We start from the raw sequence: 26,412 nt of genomic DNA, 5'->3' as shown, positions 1-26,412 counted from the left end.
ATTTTTGGCATGTCTTTTAGATAAGGTTCAGAAGGAATTATTTCAGATAATGGGAAAATAGGTGAAACATATCCTAGAGCACAAATATACATGATACAACAGGCACCTTTAGCAATCACAATACTTCAAATCATTGATGCAGTGTGGGCAAAGTATTTATTTGCCCTGTAGAAAGTGTAACCAGTGATAAAATGCCAAATGAACTTTGGATGTGAATTGCTCCCCTACTAGGATATGACCTGTTACAGCCACATTCTGCAGGCATGTAAATATTGATAAATGATAAGTCCTATAGTTCAAATAAAAGAAAGTTCCAAGTGACATGGTCACAGATTCAGAATGTCAATAGTACAAGTGAATAGGGATTGATATGACATCTTATGCCTGAAAGTATGGAAGGATGGAGCCCCATAACTACCAATAATACTTTGTCTCTTTTTGCATATTTCTCTTACAGTTAACCTGCAGTTTTTACACATTTTGGCAGGGGGGTGGGGGGAGAAAAGTTACACAAGAAGAAGTCTCAATTCCAAGAGGAAGACTGACAGTAAAAACCTAGAGATGTTATGACTTCACATCAGAGCCTTAAAAAAAAAAAAAAAAAAGGAAAAGCCACACCCTTAGTTTGCAGAAAAGAAAAATGGCTCTTCTCCAAGGGATGAGTACAAATGATTCTACCATTGGTTCCCATCCAGCCTTGGCTAAGTCTTCCTTAGTTTCCTCTGCCCTTGAGGACTCTGGGGGCAGCTGCCTGGCAGCCAGGCAGGGACGGTGGAGGGAAAGTAGTGTAGAGCCAGAGTAGAGCCAGCAGGCGCTCTTTATTTGCCCTTCTCCCATGACATGACACTTAACCTCATAAAAGCTGCCCCTGAGTCTCCGTGCTGAAGTCTGGCATCACTGAGCCTCATACCACGGTCTGTCATTTGGATGACTTTTGTCTGTTTCTCAGCAGATTCTATCCTATGTTCGGTGTCCATATTACAATCGAGGCATCCTCATTATCTTAATTGCCACCAGCCAACAAGACTTGCCGCTGATTTATGGGAGAAAAACAGAATGGTCTCCAGGCCAAAGATCTGTAGATAAAATGGGAGTCAAGGATTACTTGGGGAAGCAGAAGACACCTGGAGGAAAGGCAAAGGGATGTGGTGACTAGTTTTGCTCTAGGGAGTCATATTGTCTACACATGGCTGGGTTATAGGAGCTGATGACCAAAGAGACTTTCTGTTTAAAGATCCAAGGGTGAGAATCTCGGCATTTATAGTCAGATGGCAGCTGGGGAAGGAGTCATCTGAAGGTTTTCCTGGACTGAGCATTTGAGGTTGGCTCCTGCACTCACATGTCTGACATCCCATTGCTCCTCTGCACGGCCTCTATCTCCAGAACTTTTTTTAATGGACACTCAGGGTCAAGGCTGGAATTAGAAACTACCAGTCCTCTTAAAGTCTAGGCCCAGAACTGGGAAAGCATCCTACCTGCAATATTCTATGGGTCAAAGTAGTCACAGATGAGCCCAGATCCAAGTGGGGGAGGACAGGGTAAGAAATGCTTACCTCCTCTTAATGGAGACACAAAGAGAAGGAACTGATGGCAGCCATTGTGGACAAGCGGGTACCATGTGGCCCCTTTCCCTCTCAAAATGTTCCCAGTTTGCAAAATAAATCTGTAGTTCAAAAAGGCAGGACAGTGCCTACCCCTGAGGGAAGAGTGATGACTGGCAGAAACATGAAGGCACTACTAGGTGCAAGGAATGTTCAGGTATGTTCACTTGGTGAAAACTCATCAGGCCAGACACTTGTGATTTGTCCCTGTTGTGGAATGAATGTTCTACTTCACAAAAAAGTTTGCACAAGGTGAGAAAAACAACTACACACCAAAGAAAGGTGACCCTTTCTGGATAACCAATTATAAGGTCCCCCTGACATTGCCTAACTCCCTGCCATGTAAGAGAAGCCAAGTGAAGACAACTTAATTCAAAGTTGAAGGTTGTGGGGGAGTGGGTTGGAGTGCTGGTGTCCCCAGCACTGAGAGGGGAGCAGTGGGGTGCTTTCCCTTCACCTTACACCAGCTGGTCAGGGCTTTATGAGAACCACGGAGATCACTTCAGGGACATGAAGGCAGCCATCTGACTCCCTCATGGAAAAGCACAAAGGTGTGAGCCTGTGGCCAAGCAGCTGGACGCAGCATAAAGAGAGGTGACTGCCCACAGAACCACTGTTGGAAGGGTCTGGGCTGCGTGTGCATTTCCACAAGCCTCATGTGGACCCTGGAAGGGACCTGGATTGAGTGGTCCCAAGATGACTCTACCCAGAAGACCCAGGGGAGGGCAGCCAATCCCATCAAGGTATAGACTGTACCCAAGCCAGGGGCTGAGGAGGAGCCAGCCAGAGGATGCTGACTCTTCTGAGCAGCCTCTTAGGTGAGAGATTCCCAGCAATGCAAAGTTCCTGAGGGACCAGAAGAGCTGCCAAACTAAGAGTCAGCTTTGAACATCCTCCACATCCCGGAAGTTCCTCGGCCAGTAGCAGCTTCACGAGTCTAGTAAGGGGCTCCATCCTCTTCCTCTACCCCTTCCTGTGCATCGACTCTGGAAGGACTGAACAGGGCGGCTAGAGACCAGAGGAGACAGTGGGAGGACAAAAAGGGAGGACAGATGACATCACCGTGCCTTTCCCTCCCCGCTGCACACATCCCAGTCTGAGGCAGGCTGGAGCTCGTGACAGGCAGGGAACAGGCTGCTTGAAATTGAATAAAAGATTCAAGTTTTCCAGGCCAGACAGGATGGGACATTTTATGTAGTGAAATTAGATTGCACCTGTGTTCCTACACAAGTCGAGGTACAAGTCAAATGTAAGTTATGAGTGCTTGTGACTTCAAAGGGGATCGCCGCCCTGCCTTATATTCACTACAGGGCACAGACCGTACCAATCCAATTGCAAGAATGGGTGCCCTTGAAAGTGCTGCCTCTCTCCCGAGCTATTGCGGTGGGTTCCCCCTGGCAAGGACTCATGTGTGCCCTCCTGCTCCGGGAGAACCATCTCTGTTTTTCCATCTCCACTGCCTCATTTGCATATCTATTCAACAACAGTTGTTGAGTTTACAATCAATGCCTGGGCCCTGCACTGGGGCAAGAGGTACAATAACCAGAGCAATAGAGCCCTGGCCTTCTTGGAGCTTGCAGTCTGCTAGGGCAGACAGATGGTCCCACAATCACACAAAGGAACGGAAAGGCTCAAGATGCCATCCAGCAGTACGGAAGGTCATAGGACTGTCCCCCGAGGCACTGATGATGGCGAAGGGGTCTGAAAAGAGAGTAAGATGTAAGTAGGGGGAGGGGGAGAACTTCCCAGGTGGAGAGACCAGTATGTGGGTTGAGCAATAAAAATCAGGTCTAGAATAGAGAATTGAGAGGCAGTGCTGTACTTGGTAGAGAGGTAGGTAGGCTGGGCCCTGACGGGGCTCTATAGACCTGGTTAGTGATTTGAGACTTTCTCTTAAGAGCAAGGGCACCATGGAAGTGTTTTGAATATGAAGGAGACATTATCAGAATTAACCCTCACCCTCGAAAACATTCAAATCTGACCACCTCCCCACTCCCACCAGCCTATTGCAACCCTACTATCATTTCTCACCTGATCTCTGAAATCACTTTCCAAGTGGCCCCCCTGTTTCTATCCCTGCCCCTACCTACCCCAATAGTCTGTTGTTCATACAATGGCCATAGTGATCCTTCAAAAGTGTAAAATTGACTATGCTCTCCCTCTACTCAATACCACCCAGTGTCTTCCCACCATCCTCAGAACACAATTAAAAAGTCTGTACCATGGTCTACAAGGTTCTGCAGGAACTGACCCTTGTGCGGCTCCCCAGCCTCCTCTCCTGCCACTTCTCCTTTGCTCACTGCGCTCCAGCCTTGGGTCTCCTCGCTGTCCCCTGCCCAAGCTGTGTGTGTTCCCACTGCAGAGTATTTGCACTTACGGGGTCCTCTGCCTTCCCAGATTGCTGTGTGGCTCTCTACCTCTATTCATTTGGGACTCAAATGTCACCTCAACCGCAAAGCCTTTTCTAAAATAGCGCCATGCCATTCCCATCCTTAGTCACTCCCTATTCCCTTTCCCTGTTTCGTTTTTCTTCAAAGCACTCACCAGTACCCAACAGATTTATTTTGTTGATTTCTGTCTCCCAACCACTGTCATCAAAATAAACTCCAAGTTGAGCTGGGACTTTGTCAGTCTCATGTATCTCATCACAGGGAACAGCAGCGGGTACACAATGGTCTCAATAACTATTTGGGAATGGATGAATGTATGGTTTCAGGGAGGTAGTTCGGTGAGGGGGATGGCTAAAGGTAAAAGCAAAAGGACAGCTCAAAATCTCTCACAGGTTTCAAGGCCAGTGATCATCAGTGTGAGGGGCCCATATCCCAGGAAATGATGGTCATCTATTGAGGCATGAGGAAAAATGCAAACCTAGATTGTTCTAAAGACATAGAAAGAAATCAAGCTTTGCTCATACCTACCATTCAGAGAAACCAGAGCGTATGGATGTTATTTCTAAACAGAAGGTACCCATATTTGGGGCCTGTGCTCCAAATTGGTGAATTACAGTACTACATGGTCAAAGTGTTCGAAATCCTTGAGAAATAGGAAGCTTCGGCCAGGATGGTGGGGGCAGGAATGGAGAGAAGTGGACAGGTCAAAGCAAAACGCAAAGATAAAACCGTCAGGGCTTGGGAAGGCATTGGCCATAAAGCGACAAGGGCCAAGGGCCTGTGAGACCACCGGCCTTTGTGATCAGGTGGAGGATGGTGTCATGACCAACAGGAGAACAGTGTCTGGGGAATGTAGCAGAGATAAGCAGTGCTCCCTGCCACTGGCACCCACCTCTCCTGCCTCCACATCCCACCTGACTACATCTTCTTTTCCTTCTTGCAGTGTCCTTGGGATTGAGTTCTGGCCAATGAACTATGAATAGAAACAATAGGCATCCAGGCCCAGCTGGCAGCTTCACACACTGAGGGGACCTTATGGTACTTTCCTTGCCCTCTGCATCAGATGAGACTTGGGGAAAAGCAAGCCCCCAAAGCAGCCAGAGATGATTTAACTGGTCACCCTGACCCATAGCCTATCCCTACCTAGGGGTCCTCCAAATGAGCCATGGCACTGCAAGCCCAGGGCAGAAGTGGCCACAGCCATGTCCCACACCAACATGGGCAGGGCACACACCCTCAGCCCCAACTCCTCCTGTGCCTGTGCCCAGGCCCCCTACAAGGGCAGAGGGCAGAAGGTGGCAGTGGTCGCAGGGTAGAGGCAGGGCGGCAATCAGCCAGGAATCTGTCCTTGGAAAGTAGCAAGGCAGCAGGAGGCAGGACCACAGTGAACTGATACTCCAGGCACCCAACACCATTGTCATCCATGGTGCCATTGGACTGCATTCACAAAGTACAAATTCAGGGATAAAATTATTAAGAATTCCAAGGTGGCCACCACGGAGCATTAAACTCCAAGTGCGAGGCACTTCTGAGCAGGGAGCTGTGTGCTAACTGGCCCGTGAAGCCAGCCCTGCTGGACATCTCTGTGTTTGGTGAGATCTGTGGCTTCTGAACCAGGGTGGGGTGGCAGGGTAAGAGGACCCTAGTTGAAGCTCAGAGTGCCGTGGGCATGTTCTCCTGAACATAGCATGGAGTAAGAACTCTTACTCTCCTCCAACACTTCAGAGTCAAACCACTGACCTCCTCCCCCTACCAATCTCTAGGGCACAATTAAACTTTTCCCACTTCCTCAATTCCTTGCATGGGCCGATCACTTGCATAGCATTCAGAGCGGAGGAGGGCTAGGCTTGGATGACCAGATGAAGAGAATGGGGCCAGGCTAGGAGGACACACAGTACTGAGATCGCTGAAGAGGTACTTTTTACCAGGATGTGACAGGAATTACAGTTCCTATGATAACACTCAACAGAAATTTCCGAAAGCCCTCCAGAAACTGCTTGGGGTGGAGAAGGAAAGCCACAAAATGTCATTGAAACAAGGAAAATTTTAGTACATAAAACAAAGATTAAGAGGAATCTTGGCTATTGTTAATTGGTAGTTGCTTACTACTTAAGGACTTCCGAAATAGACACTCAGTCGATCAAAGAAAAAATTAAAGTACAGATAAGACCTTCCCAAACACTCACCCAGATACTCAACGTGTGTGTGTACACATACTTACAGAGGGAGGAAGAAAGCAAGTTCAAGTGAAAACAATAATAGTAGATAGCACTTAGAGTGCTTATTACCATGTGCCTGGCGCTCTCCAAAGTATCTGTAGTAACCACTTTAATCCTCATACAAATATATAAGGCATTATTATTATCCCCATTTTACAGATGAGAACATGGAGGCTCAGAAGGGGGCATAACTTGACTAATGGGTTTGTGTGTTGTCCCTGTGTACACATGACTAACCAAATCCGGCACCCAATCAGAATTCCTACTCGTAAAACATCACTTTCAGCTGTTCTGGAAAGAAAGTGTATTCAGCTGCACAGATAAAGTTTAGGAGGAAAGTAAATCCAAAGTGTAAAACTAAGTCTTGGGGCACCTGGGTGGCACAGTTGGTTGAGTGGCCGGCTCTTGATTTTGACTCAGGTCATGATCTCAGGGTCATGAGATCAACCCTGCTCGGGACTCTCTCTCTCTTCTCCCTCCCCCAGCTACCCCCAGCCCAAAGTATGCGTGCTAGAGCTCTGTATCTCTCTCTCTCTCTCAAATAAATACATAAAATCTTAAAAAAAAAACTATAAGTCTTAAAATACACCCATTAGCACTTCTGTCCAGTTATCTCTATTTCATTACACTTAGGGGTACAATCTGATTTTGTGGAGGGCTGCAGAGGAGATGATGTCAACCACATGATCTGTCAGAGCAAAGACTAAGACCTTCCCATAATTCCCATCTGTGCCTGTTCCCAAGAATAAGTGGAAAGTTCCCGCATGGACTCATTTTTAAAATATTGCCAAGAAGCATGCCAAAGGTGTCCTGACTCATCACTCACTGGTGGCCACTCCTGAGCCATGCTTCATCAGCATGGCCCTAAAAGTCCCTTCATACCAGAGCAGTGACCTGCCAAATATAGCAGAGGCCCTATTTTTAAAAAGGTTCAAATGAGCTTGCAGAGAGCCATCAACACATACCATCAGCACAGTTTTATAAAAAACAAAAAACAAAACAAAAAAACTCCGGCCAGGCCATTGGCATGGCATTCAAATAGTGCTGAGGCAACATAACCATGAGCCGCAGCGACAGAAGTGACAGTAACCCCTGCTCAGTGACGGCCTCCATGGGTCAGACCAGCCAAGAGCTTTCTTATATATGCTTGTCTCTCTTTCTGCTGGCGACTGACCCACACGAGAGGTTTCATTCTGCCCATTTTACAGATGCAAGCGCAATCTTGGGACCATCCAATGGCCGCTGAGCAGTCACATAACTTCTGAGAGCACCTAGGCTCGGAAGTGCCACTCTGCGTTTGCAAGCGCACGGTGCTTCATGCTACTGGAGGGTTCCCCCAGGTGCCCAGGGGACCCCGGACGGTGTGTGCACACCGCCCCCCAGCCATCAGCATGGAAATCCCCTCAGGGGAGGTCAAGGGCTTCAGCAATGGATCACACACCTAAATATAAAAGCCAAACTAAATACAAGCACTAGACAAAAATAAAACCATCTTTGTGACATCGGGGTGAGCAAAAATTCCTAGCTACCAATGACAATAGAAAAGCAAGAGCATAAAGAAAAATAAGTAATGGACGTCATCGCAATGTAAAACTTTGGCCCTCAAAGGACAGCTTTAAGATGTGGGAAAACATGGGCAGCCCTGGTGGCTCATTGGTTTAGCGCCACCTTCAGCCCAGGGCCTGATCCTGGAGACCCGGGGTCGAGTCCCACGTCGGGCTCCCTGCATGGAGCCTGCTTCTCCCTCTGCCTATGTCTCTGTCTCTGCCTCTCTCTCCCTCTCTCTGTCTCTCATAAATAAATAAAATCTTTAAATAAAAAAAAAACAACAAAAAATTTACTTATAAAAAAAGATGTGGGAAAACAAGCCACAAAGGAGGTGAAAATATTTCATATGCATTTACTCAGGGTCTTAAGGGCCACGAGGAGGGTGGCGGGTTTACTTCCCACAGTCCCTTCCAGGGCTAACAGACCGTGGGTCCTGGCTGCCCTCACACCTGAAGACATCCAGAACTATCTATTTTCTCATTGTGAGGCCTAATGTTCTTGCTGCCTGTGGGCACCAGGCCTCTCTAGCTGGGAAAGCGGAGACTCCTGTAAAGCATGTGGTTGGCATGAAGCATAAGCCCCACTCCTCCTGGGCCCCTGTGAAAGAAGATCCTCTTTTTCTAAGTATGTTGCCACACCTCTCTCACAAGAAAGACAAATTATTTTCCAATGTGGGAAATTGGTACCTATCCGCGGGAGCTCTCACTACAGAAGTTCCCTGTTTCAAAGCTGTTGGATGTAGATGTTATTCAGCCACCCACTCATTTGTTCTTCATTCATTCATTCATCCATCCGCCCACCCATTCACTCACAAACATTTCACAAACATCTAGTGAGCACCTGCTATGGGCTGGGCTGACCTTGATGAACACGAGGGCCCAGACAGCAAGAGCTCACTGCCTCGTGGGGGTGGAGCAGGCGTACAGCCCAGTGTGGTGGGAGCCCCGTAGCAGACACTCCTAGTCTCTGCCCACGTCCCCTTGGACCTCTTCACCACACACCTACCTGCCCTCCAAGGCCTTCACTCCCACAGGGATCACCTGTGTCCTTTTGTCAGTGCACTGTCCCCAGGCTGAAGGAGCCTGATTCACCTGCATCAGGGACAGCCAAAAGTGCCTGGGGGCTATCCTTCCCCTTCCCCTTCCCTCTCCCCTCCCCTTCCCTTTCCCCTTCCCCAGTAACTCATTCAAGTACAAATGCTCCTGAAGTATGACGTACATTAAAGTATAAGGGTGGGCAGCCCAGGGGGCTCAGCGGTGTAGAGCGTGATCCTGGGGACCTGGGATCGAGTCCCACGTCGGCCCTGCATGGAGCCAGCTTCTCCCTCTGCCTGTGCCTCTCTCTCTCTCTCTGTATATCTCTCATGAATAAATAAATAAATAAATAAAATCTTAAAAAAAAAAAAAAGTACAAGGGCTCCAGCTCCCTCGTCTCCTGTTTGGGACAGTTCTGAAGAGTGGCCTTCACTGTCTCCAGAGCCCCGCTCCGGGACTCAGTGACACTGTGATTTACAATAAGAAATTTACATTTGGTCGTTGTCCGCATTCCCGGCAGAGAACTCCTAAATCCCTTAGAATTTGTCTCTTGTTATGTTAATGAGGCGACTAGAAAGCTCCTGAGGCTGGGGGCTGTTGCCAGGGGAACGAACCCTCAGTGGAAGGGCTGGAAGTTTCCGTCCCTGGGGGCGGGGCGAGGGGCTGGAGGTTGTCTCAGTCTCCAATGGCTCATGATTTAATCAATCAGCCCGTGTAAAGCCGCCTCCCACTGAAACTCACAAAGGTGGGATTGGGAGAGTTTCCGGGTGGGGGAACAGGTGCAGATGTGGGGGGAGTGGTGGGCCTGGAGACGGCGGGGGAGCTCCTCATCCTCTCCCCCTACCTGGCCCTAAGCATCTCTGCCATCCGGCTGTTCCCAAGTTCTCCCCTTTTGTAATAAACCAATGATCTAGATCGTAAAATGTTTCTCTGAGTTCCGTGAGCTGCTCTAGCAAATTCACCAAATCTAGGAAGGGGGCCCTGGAAACCTCTGAGGTCAGAAGCACAGGTGACAACCTGGACTTGCAACTGGTGTCTGAAGTTGGGGGGTGATGGGGTGAGCGGTAAGAGCCCTCAGCCTGTGGGATCTGATGCTCTCTCTAGGTAGACCGTGCCAGAATTGAGTTGAATTATAGGACACCCAGCTGGTGGCAGAGAATTGCTTGGCATGAGGGAAAACCCCACGTGTTGAAATTGGTACTAGAATCATTTTACCTACCTTCTGGGGGATTTGGTTTAATACTTCATCTTGGCCCAGCTTCCTTCCCTTCATCTCCTGTGTCCCCGTTCCCTGCTGGTTATTCCTGGAAATCCTTCCTAGGAAATTGCCTTCCCCAGAAATTCTCACCTTAGGGTCTGCTTCTGGGAAATCTGACCTAGGGCATGCTCTGATTATGGAACACCAAGGTGGGGCTGTGGAGGCCCCTGTCAGGGACACTGGGGTGGGAGGAATCTTCTTCTTCAAAAAAAAAAGACTTTATTTATTTGACAGAGAGAGAGAGAGAGAACAAACATGGGGAGAGGCAAGACTCCCCGCTGAGCGGGGAGCCTGATTGAGCCAGGCTCAATCCCAGGACCCTGGGATCATAACCCAAGAAGGCTGCCACTTAACCACTGACTAAGCCACCCAGGCACCCCTGGGGGAAATCTTTTAAATAGGAGCAACATTGTTACGTGCCTGTGCATGCACATGTGTGTTAGGTGGAGGTGGAAAAGCCAATTGTAAGTGGGGTAGGAGCTGGCCCCAAGGCCCCAAGTTGTGGTAAATTTGAGAGATGGCAAGCAGTGCACTTCGGCTGGTGCACAATGCATACACGCCAGGATGTGGGGAGACGTGAGGCTGGAGGGGTGTCAAAGGGGTGGAGGTCTTGAACGGCTAAGTCACTTCAAGAACTTGATCATCAGGACAATAGTGAGCCATTGGGGGGGGTGGTTATAAGCCCAGTACTGATGAGACCAGTTTTATGCTTAAAAATATCACTCTGTTTTCAATGGGAGGAATGCGTTTGAGACAGGCAGGAGAGTCTGGGAGCAGTGAGGAGGCTGTCTTAGACATTCAGGCCATCCTTGAGAAGAGCTCATCAGGATGGAGTAGGGGGACATGGGCACATTCAAGTCACATTCCAAAGTCACGATCCCTAAGACTCAAGTTTTGATTGATTAAGGGCTTCACTGTGTGGGAATGGCTAAGGAAGAGGAGAGGTTCCTGGATGGTCACAGATCCGGGTCCCCAGGAAGCAGACTTTTGTTTGGAAATTAGAGTGCAGGGAGTTTATTGCAAAGCATTCTCAGGATTGACTCTTTGTGTGTGTGGGGGGGGGGGGGGGGAATGCAGCGAAGTTGGGCTGTGATATAGCTCAATGGAGGCTTCAGCCCACCTCACAGGGAGCTTTGGAACCAGCAAGTCCCCGCGTGAGTTGCTCTGACTAGGGGCGAGGGGCCCAGGCCTCACTTCATCCATATCATCCAACCATTGGTCATAGATTTCCTTGGGGGACAGCGTTGAACTTGGGTGATATGGCTCCCTTCATCTGAAGGCACTTCTTGGAAGTGCCGTCAGGCAACAAGCTTTCCAGAAACTCAGAGAGTAGGCCCTCATGTCATCATGCGGGTTCTGGCTGGCACAGGACGGCATCTGCAGTAGACATTTAACTGTGAGATGCTGTGCAGCATGCAGTGAGGGGCACACAGAAAGCTCTCCATGTCTGGATGTCTGGTTGTCAGGAGCAGATGAGATTCCCTAACCCTGGGAAAAGGTGTTAGGTACAGGTTCTTGGTCTCTGGGGTTGTCGACGCTTCTGAAAAGTTGATGAAAGCTCTTTACACTCACAACTCTACACCCAAATTTGCATGACATTTCAGAAACTTGTCTTGGTATGAGTTCCTCCCAAAGCAAACCCTGGAACAAAGATTTGAATGCCAAGAGGTTAATCTGGGAGGTGATCTCAGAAAACATGGAGAGGGAGGGAGAAATGAGCAGGGAAGGGAGAAAAGCCAATAAAGCTACATCAGTGTGAGCAAGTAGGCAACTGGGGCCCAATCTTGCTGCCACCAGCCCCAGAGAAAACCTGTGGCGTACACCCTATATTTGTCCCACCCACCCAGCAAGGAAGCTGGGGGGTTCTTCTACGGTTTCTCATCCCTCACTGGCTCAGCGTTGCCCTGGAGGCATTAACTCTCTGGCCTGATTGATCATTACAACCCACTCTCTGCCCTGTCTCTAACTTCTGCAGGCTCAGGAACAGCACGCACGCATGCACGCACGGTTCAGTGGCCAGAGAACACCCTCAGGCAGAGACATACACTAAGAACCCATCTGATTGGCTCAGATAGTGAGAGCCCAGAAGACACCCCCCAGGGCACCACTACCTGCATCTGCCACAGAACTTGTACTTTCCTGGTTAACAATTTTTTATTTTTGCCCAAGAGAGCTAAGGAACACCAAGATGCCAGAGAATGTAGCCAAAGAAGTAGGCAAACAATCAAAACACAATGACGCCACGTCAACACTGGGAAATGATCAAGACCCAGCCGCCCAGGGGACCAAGCTTCCTTCCGAGGGTCCCCCCCAGAGCTGCTGAGCAGTCACTGAGGACTTAGTGCTGTCGGTGAACTGGGCTGTCTTGTGGCAACCCTCCCCAGCTCCCCAGGGCTGACCCCGCCCGCTCTGAGGACTCAAAGACCAAATGGAAGGCTGGGTTTGCCAACTGTTGGAGAGCAGTTTGGGCAATTCGGGTGTAGCTCCTGGGGTGGGGTGGGAGGGCAGGACTGAAGGGGATATTTAAACATTCAGGAGTTGGGTGACGGGTCTGGAAAGAATATAGAGGAGGCCAAGCCACTCGCCTTTGTGCCACAAGAATGCCTCAATTAAAATGCCATTCAGTTAGAAAAGGCAGAAAGAAAAACAAACCCTTCAGCTGTAATTTTGCGCTGAGCTTTTTTAATGTAAATCAAGGGGTGCAAATGGCATTTTCCATCAGTCATAAGTGTCAAAAGCCCAGAGGTCTGCAGCTGTTATTCTGCAGTATTACCGGGTGACCATTTAAACAGCCGATCGAGTTCCTTCCGGAAAACAAGGTTCTGAGTCCAAGTTCCAAGTTCAAGCACTTGAAATGTTTGACTTGAGTGGAGCCATGAAGTCTCAAAAGCAACCTTACAAAGGGGGAGTTCACTCAAGGTGGGACTGTAGTGGTTTTTGTGGTTGTGATTGCGGTTGTCTGGTTTGAGTTTGGTCACTCCTTCAAAACATCTCCTGCAAACAAATTGCCCTAGGACAAGGGGCTGTCAACCCCAGGGAACAAAGCACAGTGCATACAAACCAGAGGAAAGGTTGAGTGGAGCTAGGTAACCTTAGTCTAGTCTGGAAATGAACACCACCAACAACGGTCCCTGTCCACAGCAGACAGCCATTCGGTACACGGTCATGTCCTGTTGATGCTCTGTAGGCATAAACCCACTGGGGTCCCTCCTCACATTCAGGAGAGCCGGACGCACAGATACAACTGATGTGTTTATTCATATCTTCGCTAGATTCTAAACCCCTTGAATGCAGAGACTGTAATCTCCCGCCCCTCCCACCTCAAGCCCCTAGGTTGACCGAATCCCATGGGTGTGTGCTCTAGACATCTACACAGTCCTCCCCACTCCCACTGTGTGCTCCTCAGATGCTTCTGGTGCTCATTTTGCAAAGATTCGGGTCAAACAGGGATGGCACGACAGATTAAAATAAAAAGGCACAACTCCTGCATTGTTTTCCTGCTTTTCTACTGCTGAGTGATCTTGAATGAATTACTAAAATTCTTCTGAGTTACAGCTTTCCCAACCAGAAAATGGAGAAATCGCCCCCTGTTTACAAAGTGCTCTGGTAAGACAACTGGAAATATAATCGAAAGTTTATCAAGTGAGATCTCTCAACTAGAAGAAAAATTAAACCATGACATTTTGGATAAAACTCAGTATTTTGTTAGTCAAATTCCATCGAAATTATACTTAGGTACATTAACTTAATTTAAGAACTAGTGGCAAATTGTATTACTATTTGACACATTACTGCTCTGCATAATTATTCAATCAGAGCTCCCCTGAAACAAATTAATGCTGATGCAGCCTAATTTTTTTTTATTTTGAAATAGTTCAAGAATACAGAGGAGTAACAAGAATAATATAATGAACACCCATACAAATGCCATCCAGCTGTTTTGAAGATTCACATAGTGCCTTATTTTCTTTAGCCATTCTCTTCAGAAATAACACATTAGAGGCCCAGCTGAAGCTCCCTGTGTAACCCTTTCTCCCCTTCCATTCTCTCTTCTCCTAGGGGCAACTTGAAACAGCCCTGAATTGTCTCATGCCCCCAGCCCACCTGTGGTTTTAGCCCTGGGCTATATGGCAGGGTCCTACCCTTAGGCGTCCCCCCACCCTCAGGTCTCTGCTTCTTTACTCCAAAGCTTTCTTCAAAACCGTCAAGCATGTCCCCAAACCTCACAGGCGCATCACCCAAATATGGGACAGTGAGCACCTGCAGAAGAAACATCGACCAAAGGCGACAGAGCCTTGGGAAAAAAAAAAATGCCCTAGAGACCCTTTACCCTAAGGCAGCAACCTCAAGAATGCACCCTTTCCTGGCTTTTCCCTTTGTCTTATTCTTTCTGCTTCTTCCCGCCTACTCCTTGGAGCCGCCCCTCAATGAATGCCCTGGCCAGAAGTCCTGGTCTCAGGCTCTGCTGGGGGTGGGGACCCAATCTGAGACGTGGCTCTCCTGCAATTTTATATTACTTATAGGAAGGGGTGGTTCCATTCACTAGTATATGCTTGCATGCACCCACAGACAATGCATTCTCTCGCACGTTTTAAACCTCCCTATAAAGGACCTCATACTAAACTTGCTTTTTGCATTTGTGACTTAGTCATTTTGTAGCTTTCTGGCACGTGGAAAAGTAACCAGGCACAAGACACAGTCAGTTCCCAAACTGTGGGCCACTGTGTTGTGTCTGACTTGTGACCTCTAGGTTATATCTTTCTCAATTCATATCACGTTAACACCCACAGGTGCTTTTGAACTTGAAAAAAATCCCAGCACAGAGTCCGTTTTCCAAGGAGGTGCAAATGTTTGTGTACACAGAAGACTGAGAATTATACTTTAGCAAAAGTATGCATTTCCTGGGGTAAAGGATTACCTTAACTGCACTGAATCAGGCAGGTGAGTCTCCCAACTCTGTGACAGTCTAATTCACCTCTGCTCCCCACGCACCTAGCTCAGGGCCTTACACATAGGAGGCATTCAATAAACATCAAATGAATGAATGACTCACCATTGTATTGATGAGAATACTGGAGCCCCAAGAGATAAGAGATCCAGTACCCACAGCTAATTAGTGGTAGACCTGGAAGTAGAACCCAGGTCTAGAAGCCCCAATTTGACTCAGCGCATTTTGAAATCCGTTCAGCAGTGTTATGTTCTCTGGGGTGATAACTGGTTGCTGTCCAGTACTTTGATTTGTCCAAGGACCAGTTCACCAGAGCAACAGGATGGGATATTTTCCCATGACATGGAATGTCAGCAGAATCTAGAATATAACCCAGTGTCCATGGGAAAGAAACTCTCTCTTTTTCTTTCTTTTCCAGTTTTTTTTTTAATTGAGATGTGACGTAGATATGGTGAAATGGAAAGATCACACTTACCTGGATTTTAACATTTTTTCACCATCAGATTAAGAGATGGGACATTTCTACCTAGTCCCGAATTGTCTTTGCGACTCATCTCAGTCAAATATCCCCAGCCTGAATCCCACCAAAGAGAATTACTGTTTGTGCTTTTCATGCCATAGGTTACTTTTTGCCCATTTTGGAACTTCATATATATGGAATCATACAAATACATATTTTTTGACATCTAACGTCTTTCACTCAGTATTATGTCTATGAGAAACACATCAAGGTTGCATGTATCAGCAGCCACTCCTTTTTCCTCCATGCATGACATTTCATTGTATAAATACATCACAACTCTCTTACCCGTTCTACTGTTATGGACATTATAGGTTATTTGCAGCTTGCAGCTATTATGAATAAAGCTGCCATAAATAGTCTTTTTTTTTAAGCTTTTATTTATTTAGAAGTCTCTACCCCCCAGTGTGGGGCTTGGACTCACAAGCCAAAGATCAAGAGTCACGTGCTCTTCTGACTGAGCCAGTCAGGTGCTCCTAAACATTTTTAATTGTGTCTTTTGGAAAATAAAACCCCAATTTCTATTTGGTACATATGCGGAAGTAGATCACTAGGTCATAGGATTAGCACATCTTTCATTTTAATAGATACATTACCTTAGTGAAAAAGAGAAGGGTTTCCTTCACCTGGAAAGGCTGTCAGGGAGCAAAGTTTCTGTTTCTAAATGGCTCCTCATTAAAAACCAGAGTCTTTGGAAAAGAACCGAAAGAGACGATGACCTGGCCTCCCATGCCACATCCGAGTCCTTCCCTAGTTCCAGTTATAGCTGACCTGAGCTGGGCCACTTTCAGTAAGCAGAAGTCACTATCTCCAAAGGACTTGGACACTTCTGCCTCCTGTGGCTTCCACCTACTCATCCCTTTAAATCCCACATGCCTCAAGTAGAGCCATACATACTCCTTTGGCTTGGGTTGCAACTCCCAAATCCTTCTTTGGCACTGAACACTGGACCAGAGTTGGCTCAGAGAGGAGTGAAATCTGTTTCCAATTCAAAATGGATTAAGGTTCACTACAGCTTCCATCAGTATTGATGGTGATGATGAGCAAACTAAGCAGAGGTGTTGCACAATGACCAGTTAGAAAAGTCAAAAGGTCTGGTTGACTATTGATCATCTCACTCTTGGTGCCACATGACATGGACTTTCAGATCCTTTTTTTTTAATTTTTATTTATTTATGATAGTCACACAGAGAGAGAGAGAGAGAGAGAGAGAGGCAGAGACACAGGCAGAGAGAGAAGCAGGCTCCATGCACTGGGAGCCCGACGTGGGATTCGATCCCGGGTCTCCAGGATCGTGCCCTGGGCCAAAGGCAGGCGCCAAACCGCTGTGCCACCCAGGGATCCCGGACTTTCAGATCCTTAACATCCCCTGGAGATCATCCAATCCAACATTTACTCAGTGCCAAATCCCCAAAGTATTTCCAAACCTCTGTTTAAGCACGTCTGAGGGAGAAAACTTAGCTCATACTAAAGCAACCCATCCCATAGCCACTTGGAACCACTATCTAGAAAGTTCTTCCTTTCAGCTTGAAGCTGCCTTCTTTTCATTTCCATCTATTGGTCCCTTTTTTGCACTCTGAGGACCTTGAAAATGAATTTGTTTTTCCATTCAGCCATTCCGCAAATATTTAGAGGAACCCTTTCAATATTCAAGAAAGCTGTCGTTCAGCAGGTGAACTTAAGAAGGGTGAAAGCAGCAGCTAGGGCCTTAGGACAAGGCAAACATGGTTTAATGTCACAGTTACTCTATACTAGTAACCTTTCTATTTTTAATCTTGCTATGGCTTCACTGATTAGCAAAGAAGGAATGTGCAGCCTTCTATTATGTATCAAGGCCACAGTGACATCTCCCTTCTCATAACTCTTGTACTTTGGCAGTAAACCAGAGCACGATCTGGCCGATCTACTGAACCCTCTGGGCTAATCTGGTTGGCAGTCTGGTGTGTGGTAATGTAGACTAAGCATGGTCTTTGTAGAAAAATTAATATGCCAAAAAATCAGTGTGTTAGGCTAGCCACTCCTTTGCATCTTGGTTTCATTTATTGCAGAATCCACATCTTAATATCCACCCCAAAAGAATGTCAAAAAATTAGACACACTAACGTATATGAAGCACATGGCACCATGCACTAAAGGTGCTCAATGGCACTCTCTTCCCTAATCTTGCTCCCATAGCTGCATTTAAAATCAGGGACATCCAGTCATGAAAAGGAACTGCAGTATGGGACCATGGAAACACCTATGAGATTGTCTTCCATTCTAAGCCCATGGTGCTAATTTTAATACCATGGGGCCTTAAACTAGTGATGATCCTTGAGAAAGTCAGTTAGCTTCTCTGAATCTTCAATATTGAAACATATTAAATTAGATGCTTCCCTAGTCTTAGGGATACCTTTAAAAAACTTAGAGCCAAGATACCATCTTCCTGAATCCCTGCCAACAAAGCCATTCAAAGGACATTAGAATTTCCCCCCAAGACTTTCATCTCCAAGTCAACTCCATAAGAGGCAGCGTTTTTGTTTTGTTTTGTTTTGTTTTGTTTTTTTGCCCAGATCATCTGTTTATCTAAGTCCCTCCATATACCCCTAGTGGTTTTTGATGCATCTTCTATGGTCCAACATTTGACATCTTAAGAATATCCGTGATATGGGGCATGCTGAAATGTTGAAGTTCCACAGAAATTCAGCAACCTCTAAAACTTATCTATACAATTCACCTCTGAGAGGAAGGGTTTTCGAGTACATACAGGCCTGATAACAGAGCCCAAGAGCTGAGCAGGGTGGGGCTGGACTGTGAGAGCAGCCTAAGGTCATGCTCTGTACGTGACGTTGCTGACACAGTAGCCTGCCAACTGTCTCTCTGGGTGGAACCAGCCCTGACTCCTCACATGCAGTTGCTAACTTGACAGCTGGGAATGTATGGCCTGGACACTGTTGGGGCAATAACCAGCCAGTCCTCAGAGTACCTCAAGACATTCGCTGTACTCCTCACTGAAATGATGCCAGCTAAATGCAACAGCCTTGGTAGTAAGTCTCATAGTTTGGCATGAATGCCAACCTAGGCCATCACCCATTTGTTTGAAATCAGCAAACATCGATCTAGAGTTCCCTCTGCTTCATCTGTTACAGGGGAACTGGAAAACGAGTCCGATTGCCTCCAGTGCCCGCAGCCTACGCTTCTGCCCTGGGTATTCCCAGGACAGTGTATTTTCAAGAACATGTGCCCAATTTCCCGCATATCCCAACTGGGTCCATCCTGATGGGCTGAATTGCTATGCTGCTTAGAGGGCAGAAATCAGTTTCCTCCTCTGCATACATCTGGTCTCCTCTCAGGTGCCATTTCTTTTTCCTCCTAAAACTAGACAGAAGTGCAAGGTAAACCTTCTAGATCCTGCTAACATGCTGCAGCTTCCCTCCCCCCGGGATCTTGCTAGTGCTGGGCCAGATCTATCTCCATATGAGGTCCTTGATCAGGGCAACTCATTCATGGGGAGGACATTTGTTTACCTCAGCAATCCAGACATTTCCTAAGAGAGACAATAAGAATGAAACTAAACCGAATCATTTATCTGCCAGAGCTTAGAATGAATGAAGAGGCTCCAGGGAGGGGGGCGGGGGGAGGAGGCCACACAAGAGAACTAAGGCGCATCCTAGCAGCTTAACGAGAAGAGGAGTAAAATCAGACAGACTCTCGTTGCACACTCTACAATCTCACTGATTTGAGACCGAGGTTAAGCAAGCCTGACAAAGTGGTTCATCAAATTGGAGGTGAACCCCGCATCTATTGGATCTCATTAATTCCCAGACCGCCTTATTGTCAATGCCAATCAGTGCCGTTCACCACGTGGCACTTGCGTCTTTCTGCCCCGGCTTCTGCCATCTGTCTCTTGGTGGCCTGACTCTGTTCCCCGAAATCATTTCACTGTTCCTGTCATGCCGGCTACTGGCTGTCTGCTGGGAATCCTAAAAGCCCTGTAGGAGGTGAGCGGGACAGCAACTGGCGACTCTCGTTTCCCAAAGGCCTTTCTATTTTTAATTTTTTGAAAATATTCCATGCTAAAGTCTCCTTTCTCTCCCTCCCACCCTTTGTGGTATTTTTAGGCCATGCAGGCTCTTCAGAACAAGCATCTAGCTTGCTGGGCGCTGCAAATAGCTTTTCCTCGTACCTGCCAGTCACCGTGTACTACAGGCATATGTCATGCGGAGAGCTGGTCCTTTCACTCCGGCCTCTCACGCGGGCTTTGCTTCTATGTGCTGCTAATCTGTCAAGAAATCAAAGAGACACCAGCCTCAAAGGGGAGGCCCTGGCCCCACAGCTGCCTGCCAGGGTTATTATGAAGGCCCATCCATCCTATACCAAGAGCTCGCTGGGAGCAAGTGGCAGCAGACAGGGGAAAGTCAGAGATCAGGGATCTGAGCAGGGGAAGGCGATGTGTGTGAGCCGAGGGTGGGAAGGGGCACTTAGGGATCAGGACTTGAAAGATGAAAGCACCCTAGGGATGTTGCAGTCATGACTGCTTTCGGGCAAGGACAGACACGAGAATTATCTGAGATGCTTGTAGGGGAGACCAAAGGTCCACCCAGCCCGGGGTCTCCTCTGTCAGGGGTGGCTCAGGTGCTTCTATGGGAAAGAGAGAAGGGTGGAGCAAGCTGGCCAGCCATCCTCCTTTACATCATCCACCCCATCACTCCTGCGGGTCCGGGGAGAGGCCACACAGCTGCCCGGCCCTCCCTCAAAAACTATCAGAAAAGAGTAAATTGATTAGGACAGTGGTTCTCAAAATGTGGTCCACAGGCTGGCAGCAGCAGCACTTGAGAACTTGTCAGAAATGCAGATTCTCAGGCCCCACCCAGCCCTACCGAGTCAGAAACTCTGGGATGAGGCCCAGCACTCTGTGTTTGAACTTGCCCTCCCGGGATTTGGATGCACACCCAAGTTTGAGAACCACTAGATTAAGAAAAACAAGGTAGGGATATCTGGAGGGTCAACTGAAGGAGAATCTTTCAAGTATGTAAGAGAAAAGGATAGAAACAGCAGGATTCATAGTCACTTCTTATGTGATTTCTGAAACGAACGCTATCGATAGCTAAAAAAAATAAAAAAGCAAAATGGCCGTAGACCAGAGGAAAAAACAGAATTACTTTTCCGAATTAATGTTCTAATGTTAACAAGGCCCTATTTGATGTTTCCTTGGGGGAGAGGAGGTGGATTTTCAGCAGAAAAACTGTCTGTAGTCAGTTGGGACCAGTGCATGGTGTTTTGATTATGAAGAGAACATCCCCAAAGACCACGCATGCCTGAAATTGCCGAGTCCCCCCAAAGCTTGTGCTTAAAAAGTCACATAAATATGTTATAAAAGAAAACTGATGTTTCTAAAAGAAAAACCTGCAAGGACAGCTTTTAAATTAAAATTCTTGGCTGTTCAGTATAGTAGAATAAAGGAGAAGGCTCCTTCCTTGCTCTCAGCTCACGGCCTTCCATCTTATTTACTGAGAAAATTGAAGTCATCAAAAGTGAAATCCCACATGAGCCTACCACCAACTACCCCTGCCTCCCTGCCTCCCTCCCCTCCGCTTCGCATTCCCTTGTGCAGGACCTTCCCACAATGCCATAGGGCCACGTCCTCCCCTGGTGCCCTGGAATCCCATCAGCTCTCGAGGTTCCAAAGATGCTTCTCCTACGCCCATCAATTACCCCTCTCGACTGGGTAGCACCCTCTGCATATAAATGTTTGGAACTGTGGCCCACCCTTAATGGTCTCTCTTGACCCGGTGGCCACCACCAGCTGCCAATCTGCTTCCCTGCTCCATTTCATAGTTAAACGAACATGAAATAAGTCTAAGCTTGCTGTCTCTACATTCTCTGCTCCTGTCTTTCCAGATCCCTTTCCAATCAGGCCTCACCTACTCCACCAAAATTTTCCTCCTCCGGGTCACCAGGGATTTCCATGTTGTCAAACCCGGTGACCCGCACTTGAGCTCTCTGGCCCTGCGTCTCAGCAACCTCTGGCACAGCTCTCATCTCGTTTGCCACTCCTTCTCTGTCTCCTCCCTGAGTCCCCTCACCTCTCCCTGTCCTAAACTTCGGAGTTTTCGGAACACTCTGAGTCCCTCGCCCACTCTAGCTATTCACACATTCCTAAGTGAGCTCATCCAGTCCCTCAGCTTTAAAATATCCACTAGGAGATCAAAAACTCTCCAGAACCAACCATTTCTGCCCACCCTCACTGCTACGATTCTGCTCCAAGCCCTCTTCGTCTCTTGCCTAAACTACTGCAATAGGTTCCACCCTCATCCCACTGGTCTATTCTCTTTCAAACTGGTCCTTTGAGAAGGCAAGTCAGATCAAGTTGCTTCTCTACTCAAGAATCTCAACTTGTCCCATCTCACAAACACTAAAATACAAATCTGTACCTAGACCCACAAAGCCCTGCATGACCCTGCCTTGGCTTCTTCTAAGAACTCCTTTCCTATCAATTCCCCTCTCACTATTGGGCTCCAGCTACTCTGGCCTCCTTGGTTGGTTCATATCAGTGTCTCTCGTGGAGCTTAAAAAAAATACAAATGTCCAGCTTTACCCCCAGGGAGTTCCTGATTAGGGAGGTCAGTGTTGGGTCTCTGAAAAGCAAAGTCTGGGGAGCAGAGTAGAGTAGTTATGTAGTAGAGCATGGACCCTGGAGCCATATTCTTTGTTCAGAATCTTGACCCCATCATAGCTGTAGGACCGTGAGTAGATGACTACAACACTGTAAGCCTCAGTTTGCTAATCTGCAATGTGGTGATAATAATTGTCCTCCTTTCCTAGGCTTGTTGTGATAATTAATGAATTAATATATAGAAATTCCTTAGAACAGTGCCCAGCACGTAATCAGCGTGAACTATTATTACCTGCCCTGTATAAGTTTCTTGATTGATTCTGGTGTATAACCAGGCTTGAAAATTGCTGATACAGGCTCTAGACACCATTAAAATGAAAGACAGGAGATCTTCACAAGGAGCGGGGCAAGCCAGAGGTTGAGGAGAAACTAGAAGCACACAGTTTCTGCTTTCTGAAGGGTGAATGGCACTGAGCGGATCACAGGACAGGCACTATGTCTCCTAAGGGCACCCAGGTACTCTGTGACTGGTCTGGGGGACTCAGCACCTTCTCAATTATATTCTAGTTGGTTATTCTCACCCAGCTAACCAGTTAGGAGACAGATGAACTGTCTTTCTCTAGCCACAGCTGGCGATAGAAAGATCCATGTGCTGTGCTCAGGGCTGCTAGGGTGTAGAGAATATCACAGGGGTGCTAACCAGGCCCAGCTGTAACAAGGGTACAGTGGGTGACAACGGCCATCCTCCAAGACTCCAGAAGCTCCTATGCTCTTCACAAAAACCTTCCCAACCTGCCTCCTGATGTCAGAAACTTCTTTAGCAGGGGACACACTTTTCTTTTCATGGCAAGATACCCCAAATGCAGACGCCCCCAGAAGAATCACAGATGTAAACTGACACCATATTTGATCGGTCACTCTGCAAAGGAGAATTTTGATAGGAGAAGGGGACTATCCTGTTCTCCACCCCACTCCACCCTACCTCGTGTATTTCCCACCTCTGTCAAGACCACCATAGCCGGGAGACTTAATTCACTCGAAGATGAGTGATATGAAGGGCATGGTGCTCATTTCAGTTTCTCTAAGTCATTTCTTTCTTGGCACATGGTTACATTTGGCTCAAGCAGAATTGGCAGGGCTGGCCCAGCCCTTCACCCTGCCTGTGAACCAAACTGAGGCTTTCTCTGCTGGTGGCCAGTGTGAGGTGTGTACATAATTCATTGGTTCTTGGGGCGTCTGGGTGGCTCAGTGGTTGAGTGTCTGCCTTTGGCTCAGGTCATGATCCTGGGGTCCTGGGATCGAGTCCCACATTGGGTTCCCCAAAGGGGAGCTTCTCCCCCTGCCTATGTCTCTGTCTCTCTCTGTGTCTCCTGAATAAATAAATAAATAAAATAATTCATTGGTTCCTTCAACAAGTATTATTGGGCCCCTGCCATGAACCAGGATGTGATGAGGATGCTGTTTTGACTGAGGTTCAGGAGCTGACCTTTCTCTGTATATCTTCTTGGAAGGTCACCCTTTGCTTTACTCAAACTGTTTTCTGAGTTCATCTTTTGAACACTGCCTCCCAGATCCAGATTTAAGGTCATGCAGGAATATCTGTTATATTTTACCTAGCGCTGATGGAAATATTACCACTTCCTTCTGCCTCCCATATGCCTCTGCTCCCCTCATCCTTCCCTCCCACACACCTCTCCTTCCAGCCCTTCTATGAATGCCTGAAGTTCTTGGACGGCCCTTCTGGAGTCTATCTTATCTCTCCAGGGCTGGGGCAGCTCCCTGCCCATTGGCCTGGTTGTCAGCATCCAGGTTCCTTCTTTATCTCTTTATCTCTTCCTGAGCCTCCCTGTGCTCTCTGGCCTTGCAGACTCACTGTGTGAGCAGAATCCTGGGCGCTCCTTGGATAGCGCTTGTCTAAAAGGGTGGAGCTCCCAGCCCTCACTGCTGACTGTTTTTCTTAGGCGACAGTAACTGATTTTTCTAAAACAATCCTTCTTTTGTGAGACAAGGTTCTCCCTCAGAGCATGTCACATAACTTTCCCAAGCCCTGGGGTTTTTTAAATCCTTATTTGACACACGATGTTACATTAGTTTCAGGTGTGCCAGGTAACAAGCCTCACTTTTTCATCAGCCTTTCCCAGTTTGGCCCTCACTGGCTTTTCCTCAAGACTGCAGAAGGGACTGAGAGGACAGCTAGGCCCCAGGCCACAGTGGATATACCTGGGCAGCTCGAGTGTCCCTGACATTATCTTGGGCCACCCTCCATAGAGTACTGCTGGGGTTGGTGACTGTGGCCACGTTGTGTCATAGATTTACAAAAGGAAGATTAGAGAGCCAGGCACTTGACACAAATGACCCCATTTAATCTTTTCAGCCTCCCTACAAAAAGATAGTATCACCTTCATTTTAGGGGTAAGGAGCTGAGGTGACAGGAAGGGAGCCAACTTGCCTATGTCCATGCTTTGGTTGCCACATGATCCTGTACTTTGAGAATGCTGAAAGGCCTGTGTTTCAAAATTCTCTTTGAATTGTCCCCTGCCCAAAGTGTGTGCATAGGGGCATGCGCTCACACACACACGCACAGAACACATTCCTATATCGTTACAATTAAGAAGCAAAATTAACAGCACATTAACCCATGGACTTGGGTTATATAATGTGGAAGATATAAACCAAAACAGATTCCTAAGGGGATAGTAAGTCTATCCCTTAGAGGAAGGACTGGTGTAGAAGAAGTATTGAATCAGGAGTCCAAAATCCTAGGTTAGGGTTCTTGCAAGGCCACTTACTAGCTCTGCAACTTTGGAAATATTCCTTTATCTCTCCAAGCCTGTTGCTTCATCTGTAAAATGGGAACTTTGACACTTGCCTCACCCGCCTCGTGAGTAGAATCAAATAAGGTAATGGAGGACTCATCAATACACCCATCAAGAGAGAAGACAATAAATGCCTTTGTGCATTCAAGCTATTATGGCTTGGATGGTATGAATTTTATAGTCACTAACTCAAATATACAAAGTGGTAACTCTCAAAACTCTCCCATAAACCGGACTTCAATTCTATCCCGGGCTCCCATCTGTCTGTTGCAGAAAACATAGCGTGATCACTAATAGGCTGTCAGACACTCCAGCGATTTTCTCAGTCATCCAGATTGAAACTCAAACCAACTCACAATTCCCTGCGTGGCCTCCCCTCCTCCTGGGCAGGCGCTCAGCTCCGGTAGTCCCCAAATGTTGTCTGAAGAGCAGCAGGAAGAGGGGCCCTCCTCGCGGTCTCCACCTGTCCACGTCTTTTGAGATGTGCCTGTGTCCTCGTTCTTCCCTGGTTGGATGGCCCATTCTCTGCTGAAATGCTCACCTTTCTGGCATAATACCTTCTCTCTCTCTCCCTCTCCCCCCCCCCCGCCCCCCCCCCCCCCCCCGAACTCCTTTTAGTCTAAATCTAGGCTGTTTTCAAGATCCAGGACTTGGTCCTATAGCATTTTTTTCTGCATAATTTCCCTTAGACATTTTTATCTACCTTCCTGGTTCCCCTGACTTTACAGCAAAGGTGAAGATCCCCCAATCCAAGTATTGGCCCCAGTCTTTCCCCCTGATCATCACATAATCACCATGTTGGTGTTGAAGGGAACCATCTTCCTGGGGGACTCTGTATCTCCAACTGCCTGGTAGACATCCAGGCACCCCCACCCCCACCCTGGCTGCTTCTTAACCACCTCAAATTCACTCTGGCTAAGGCCAGGTTTAGCATATGTCCCGCGGAGAGCCAGCTCCCTTCTCTGCCACCTTATGGCCCCCGAGGGAGATGCCATCACCTTCCCCATGCAAGTTTGAGGCTTGGAGCTCTCTGCACTCACTGTTCTTTCTTCCTCTCTCTTCACATCTGCTTGGGCCTCACGATGCTCAATTCTCACCACTTAAGGTCTCTGGAATCTGTTTTTCCTTTCCACTCATACTGGCACCGCCGGCGTTCAGGCGATTATTGCTTCATGCCTCAATTACTAAAATCGTATCCTGATTTGCTTCCAATTAAAATGCATCCTACCCGACAAGTCTCTTATCTACTTCTCCGTGACCTCCCAATCAATACTTGTGGAAACATAAGGGGCTCTTAATGGGTGGCTCAGGGTTCACAGATGGGCTCCAGGGGAAACTGCGAACCATCTGAAATAATAGGAAACATTACTTAAACCAGATGATTAGAAATTTGATTTAGGATGCAAATGTTTCTCAAGGAGGGAGCGAGTATGTCAACCTATACTCACACCTGAAAGTCAGTGGCTCGTGTCAGAAGCTCTCC

The 26,412-nt window shown here is 47.5% G+C and overlaps 1 long non-coding RNA gene across 1 annotated transcript; it reads right to left on the bottom strand.

Annotated features, from left to right (window-relative positions):
* On the bottom strand, window positions 1-21,534 carry LOC111094765. Its single transcript, XR_005386247.1, has 3 exons — window positions 21,422-21,534; window positions 19,684-19,779; window positions 1-1,076 (listed from the first exon to the last, which is right to left on the bottom strand). It is a non-coding gene; the product is annotated as an uncharacterized LOC111094765 (long non-coding RNA).
* Between the last annotated feature and the right edge of the window lie 4,878 nt (window positions 21,535-26,412).

The sequence above is a fragment of the Canis lupus genome, chromosome X, assembly GCF_011100685.1.
Source record: "Canis lupus familiaris isolate Mischka breed German Shepherd chromosome X, alternate assembly UU_Cfam_GSD_1.0, whole genome shotgun sequence".
NCBI classification, from domain to species: domain Eukaryota; kingdom Metazoa; phylum Chordata; class Mammalia; order Carnivora; family Canidae; genus Canis; species Canis lupus.
The sequence above is the reverse complement of the archived record's forward strand: the minus strand, read 5'-3'. Positions and strand labels throughout refer to the sequence as shown.